The sequence below is a fragment of the Squalius cephalus genome, assembly GCF_949319135.1.
Source record: "Squalius cephalus genome assembly, chromosome: 17".
Classification (NCBI taxonomy): Eukaryota; Metazoa; Chordata; class Actinopteri; order Cypriniformes; family Leuciscidae; genus Squalius; species Squalius cephalus.
In genome coordinates this window covers 27975815-27981866 of record NC_137138.1, presented here as the reverse complement: position 1 = coordinate 27981866, position 6052 = coordinate 27975815, and the positions used below count along the sequence as shown (strand labels likewise).

General features: G+C 36.1%; 1 long non-coding RNA gene across 1 annotated transcript; it reads left to right on the top strand.

Moving 5' to 3' along the window:
• The first annotated feature begins 627 nt into the window (after window positions 1-627).
• On the top strand, window positions 628-2770 carry LOC307144355. The gene is made up of 6 exons (XR_013818731.1): window positions 628-750; window positions 858-955; window positions 1485-1538; window positions 1688-1766; window positions 2133-2244; window positions 2414-2770. It is a non-coding gene; the product is annotated as an uncharacterized lncRNA (long non-coding RNA).
• Window positions 2771-6052: the final 3282 nt, after the last annotated feature.

Genomic DNA, 6052 nt, shown 5'->3' with positions numbered 1-6052 from the left:
CGTATACGTTAAGTCTTTCCATAAGAACACTGACCTAGAGTTCTTCAGGGAGCACTTTTTCTGTGAGAGGTTTTCTGGGTCCATGGCTCCTTCGGGAGCTTTTCTCCGTTTCTCTTTTCTTTTTCTCTAAGTCTTTTCTTTATTTTCGTCTTTGGACTCTCCCTACGTTCAGTGAAGCGAACGTAGCCGGCAACTTCAACTCAAAGAAAAAGACTTTTGAAATTCCCACGACCGCGCTCAACGGAAGAGAGGAAGTGCAAGCTCCTCTTCCTTAAGGACACACGCACGAGCACTCCGTCTGAGAGAATTTCTGGTTCCATGGCTCCTTAGGGAGCTCTCATCTCCGTTTTCTTTTCTTTTAGTCTTTTGTCTTTGTTTTTCATATTCTCCTTTGTTCATTTCCACACTGTAAAAAAGCCAACTTACTGAAAGTTCTCCAAATAAACATAAAACAGTAAAATGAACTGAGATATTTTTATTGGAAGTGTTCATGCATCATACTAAGTTGATTCAACAAATTCGTGACTTAAATGATGAAAACGTACAATGTTTTGTTGTTCAAACTAAATCGTTTTAGTTTTCATTGAAGTCCGCGTTTTTTGTTAGCGCGTGCGCAGTTTGAACCCTGAACGCATGCGCAGTGTGAGACTCGGCGGTTAGGTCTCTGTCTGCAGCTGGTGAGAAGCATAGACGGATGAGAAGTCGGTAGCAAAGTGCTGCCTTCAATTCAGCGTTTCTGCAGAATCACTGGTATGTATTAATCATTTTTATAATCGACTGTATGTTATTTGTCATATATGATGTTTTGTGCTCTTCCCAAACTGATGGCCTGATGTAATTCACCATCACTGTTACAGGCCGCTGTTACATCACTCTGACCAACTAATACTGGAAGAGGCCAATGCTGATGTTATCCTGCCTATTCAATCCAGCGTTTCCAAAGAGTCACTCACAGGTATGTATTAACGACACACTGACGGGAATATTGCTCTTTGTGTTGTTTACTGTTACCACCGGCGCTCTCTGGAAGACTACATTACCCATCACTGCCTAGAACTACAGCAAACTACGGCAGCTCAAATAGCTCAAAATACACAGCACGTTTAGTTGTTTTTGTTTTGTTTTTGTTTTTCTCTCGTGGTGACTCTCCCTGCATTCAGAATGGCATAATGTTATGTATTTTAAAAATAATATTTTTTTATTGTGAATACAATTTTTATTTTAAAGTAATTCATTATTTTTTTAAGTAATAATTGATGTGCTATGTTAGACATTTTTGAAGTAGAAATCCGTTTTGAAAGTTTAAAACACTGTAAATTACAATTACTAGGTTAGCTGAAAGAAATATTGTTAAAAAAAGGTACAAACTAAGACTTGATTTGGCCTTTAGGGACTTGAACATGTCTGGTATTTATCATTTTTATAATCAACTGTATGTTTTGTCATATCAAATGAGATGTTTACTCATTATGTATTTACACTAGTTGAGGAGTTCAGAGAGAGATGGCCTGCCACCTGCACTTTTTCTAAAGGATGAGGTAAACCATTTAATAGCAACTATTAATATTATTATTATTTTAATTATTATTTCTAAAGATTATTATTAATTATTATTTCTTTAGAACATTTTAGGAATACTTATAGTAGTAAAACTTTGTGGTGATTCCAACTGACTTGTTTTTTACAGATCTCCATGGAGTTTTCGTGTATCTGTAACGTCGACCATGAGAATCTACTTTGAATGAACACATATAGAGAGGAAAATAGTAAGTAAATAACTTTATAATATCAGTTATCAATATCATAAACTTAATTATGACATCAGTCTGTTTTTCATGCAGTTGTCAATTGGGAAACTGTACATGATTTATTGACAAATTTTATGATTTTACTTTTTTGATTCCACTGTATGTAAAAGAGCAATCTGTACATTCTTTAAAAAAAATCTTTGTTATGGACCAAGTCATATGGATTTGGAATTACATGAGGAAGAGTAAAATATGACAGAATTATCATTTTGGGTGTGCTGTATTTAACTCCCAAAGCAGATCCCTATGTTAAATTATTAAGAGTTAAGGTCATAGTGCATCTGCAGATTAAAATAATATATATATTTTTTCCTTTCTTTTTAGGTGAGTGACATTACCACACGTCAGAAAACAGATCTTGAGGGATTGCCACTTTTCCAGCATGAAAACTCTACAAGTTTACCCAGGAAAATTACCATTTTCATTTTCATTTCTGGTAAATTACCATTTTCATTTTCATTTCTTGGTCATTTTTTTATCTATTTATGTTTTACATGTATTCAGGTTATTTACACAACAACATAAATAATAATAATGTTGTTGTTGTTATTATTTTTAAATGTACACTTCAATTAATACCCTTATCTCATGAATTATTCTCCCAGGATACTGATCCTTTAGACCACGGCATCAAAGATGTAGAGATCGGAATCCTTACTGTGGCCGAAGATGCCGCTGTTACATCCCTACCAACTCCGACCAACTAATACTGGAACAGGCCATTGTTCTTGAGGACATTACAGATCTACCAGCAGTATATGCTTGTTCGGACTCATGAATGCACTGAATATGGATTGATGATGACTGACTTTTCATTTTTGGGTGAACTGAAACTTCAGGCTAATGTTCTTTAACATGCATTGGTAAGTACCATGCACTGAGTTAACAAATTCAAGACTTGCTACGATAATGTCATTGTTGTGCATCAGACACAAACTGTTTAAATAAAAAAAGTTATCTGACTCGTGTTATGGTCTGTCTCTTATTTAATTAAACTATTTAAATAATATATAATAAATCAATATAGGCCTATAAGATAATAGGCCCATTTGTGTTCAGCCAACTAAAAATACTTTGTTCTGTTATTCATTAGCTAAACATGACTATTTATGTTGAAGCAACTTATGATTTTAACGTAATCTTTTTAGTTGCGTGGACTTCAGTCCCTGTTTGTGGAGTTTACTCAAAAAAGAGCTTGCGATAAGTTGCCTTATTTTTTTAAGTTGACCCAACTTTTTTTTTTTACAGTGCACCTACGAGGGAAAATGAACTTAGCCTGAATTATTTCTTTAGTAACTTCGCTTTCAGTGAACCTTTAAAACTTCACGCGTGTCTGCTCGCCCCGGAAGACACGAGAGAACACGCCCACCTCCACTCAGAACGACACACGCGCCTTCTTGCCTCAACACAACAGACCACATGCAAATATCGAAATCTAAATGCTGTTTAAGGTTGTCTATTCCCTTTTCCAAGGTGATCTGATTCCTTGTTGTCTTTCAAAAGGTTACTGTCTGTGATTTTGCCATAGCCTACTGTGCGATCATTCTGTGATCTCTCCCTATTCCTCTTTCACTTTCACTCGCTCATCCTCTCTCCCTCTCTCTCATCGTCTGATCTCTCTAATTATCTCATCCTCTGTTAATTCGTGTTCGTAATGTTTTTCGTTTTGTTTGTTTAAGGTGTATATACATATATTCTGTGTGAATCGTAGTATGTATTCCTTAGTTTTGCAATTATTAAAATCCAATATATCCTCGATTGATTCTGTCTGTCTGCTCATGTTACAAAGTCAATGAAATGTTTGATCTTAAGCTACAAAGCTGATTTGTACTTTTCAGTAACCTAAATTTTATAAGGACAGGAGAATGGTTTCATGGCCAGAAACTATTTTTCCTGAAATTATAAGAAGTGATAACTTTATTGAGAAGTTGATAAGTTAATCTTATGGCCGTTTGCTGGACAAACAACTGTTTGATAATTCACTGATTCTTGAGAGTCGGGACAAAACATGTCCCACATAGAAAAGTCTAATTTATAGCAAAAATTAAGAAATTCATCATGATTGACATACTTACAAAGTTAAATCTAAAGGAATTCTATATACATATCTGGGGCTGTATTCACAAAGCATTTTATCTTACCACTAGGAGTACTCCTAAATCGCACTAAAAGATTTTAGCTAGGAGTATTCTCTTAAAAGTTATTCACAACGCCTTTCAGACCTACTCTAAGTAAAGAAAAATGACAACTCCTAAACTAAGAGTGAGTCTTCGTTGCTATTGATGACGTCATTACTCATGCACGAGTTGACTGAAGTGACCACCTTGATTGGCTGATGATTGTAACGCGGGAATGATTCCAAACATCTCCCCTACGATGATGAGTGACAGGTGACAGGTCTGAGAATGCGTGCGCTACACAAGTAGTGCGAAGGACGGAAGATGATGAATAACTGAATAAATAGCCTAAATGAATAAAGAGTAAGGCAAAACAAATAGCCTAGTAGCCTAATGAAACATATGGATTGATGCAATATCTTTGCAACATTATTGAATTAATCTGTCACTATATGCCTCTGCCTACGTTTGCAAAGAGAAGAACATTTTAATTTGATTCACAATGAAATGTTACAATTAGTTTACATGCAATGAGTAGCCTAGTTTTGGTTGTTGTTGGTGGCGTTATTGCATCCCTATGCCTACGATGCAAAATTGTTCCCTCGCGATTGGAAGCTCCTGTAGCCGCTAAAATGGGCTAAAATGCTTTGTGAATTACTTAGTCAAAAAAATTAGGAGTCCTAAAGTTACGAGTGACACGACCATTATTTTTAGGAGTTGCTCCTAAATTCGCCAGTTAGGAGCTACTTTTAGCCTTAAAATTCTTTGTGAATACGGCCCCTGATTTTTAGAATAAACTACTTTATCTTTTTGGGGAAAATTTGTTTAAATGTATGGTCTGTGGTTAGAAGGTCCATGTTATTGCACTTGTCCTCAGCAAGAGGTCACAATATTAACCATCCCAAAAAAATGAAAAAAAGCTCTACAATTGTGAAAACATATATATCAAATAAAAATAAGGGGTATAAATATAAAAAACAATGCATGAAGTGAACATCAAACAATATTTTCCATAAAAATCTACCTATTAAAGTTGTGTCCTCAGTTTCTGTCAACCCCGTCAGATTTTTTCATAAAGCTCTTTAAATCAGGAAATAGCATGGTCAGCTATATCCCTGAGGACCCCTTTTCATCTCCCTGCCTGTGGTGAATGCAGCACTACCACCCATGCTCTGGTACATTTTACATTTTTTTATATTTTAGACAAACAATGTCAATATTCCTATGGTCACAGCTGCACCATGTCAATGCCATCTTTCTGTTAAAGGTCCCATGACATGCTACTTTTTGTAGGCTTTAATATAGGCCTTAGTGGTCCTAGTACTGTATCTGAAATCTCTTTCCAAAAATTCAGCCTCGGTGCAGAATTATAGCCACTATAAGCCAGTCCCAAATTGAGCTTCCTTCAGACGGGCCGTTTCGGTGTCTATAGCTTTAAATGCTAATGAGGAGGAGAAAGGCGGCGCAAGGTGGAGGGTGGGTGTGGCCTTGACCATCTTGCGGCAACGGTGCCACACATGTTTACGTTGGATAAATGCAACGGCACGAAGACACGCAGTCGTTCAAGCATTTCAGTTTGACCCAGAATCCGATCCAGATGGAGAAGCAACGGATGGAGAAGCAACGGATGAAGAAGTTGCAACTCAGCGGCTCCAGCAGGACGTTTCCGAATGGTTAGTTTAAAATATTATGTCTGGATACGGTACTTTTATGCGGATGGTTTACAGTTATTATCATGTAGCTAACGCTAACCTACTGTTTGTTTTTCATGTCGCTCTGATTTGCTATTGTTTTAAAGCTGTATTAGCATCTATATTCGTAATATTTCTAGTTTAGAGAAGACTGTAATGTGGATTATTTTTTAATGACAAAGTTCTCCATGTCCTCATAATTGAAGTCATGTTACACAAGCAATGATTTACTCCTCAAGAGTTAACTTAACACTACTCAACACCTGCATAATATATATACATGCATATGTGTATATATATATATATATATATATATATATATATATATATATATTAGGGGTTTAATGATACACGTATTCGTATTGAACCGTTCGGTACGAGGCTTTCGGTTCTCTTTATTTCAAATGTAGAGACGCCGGCGCGACCACAACATTGA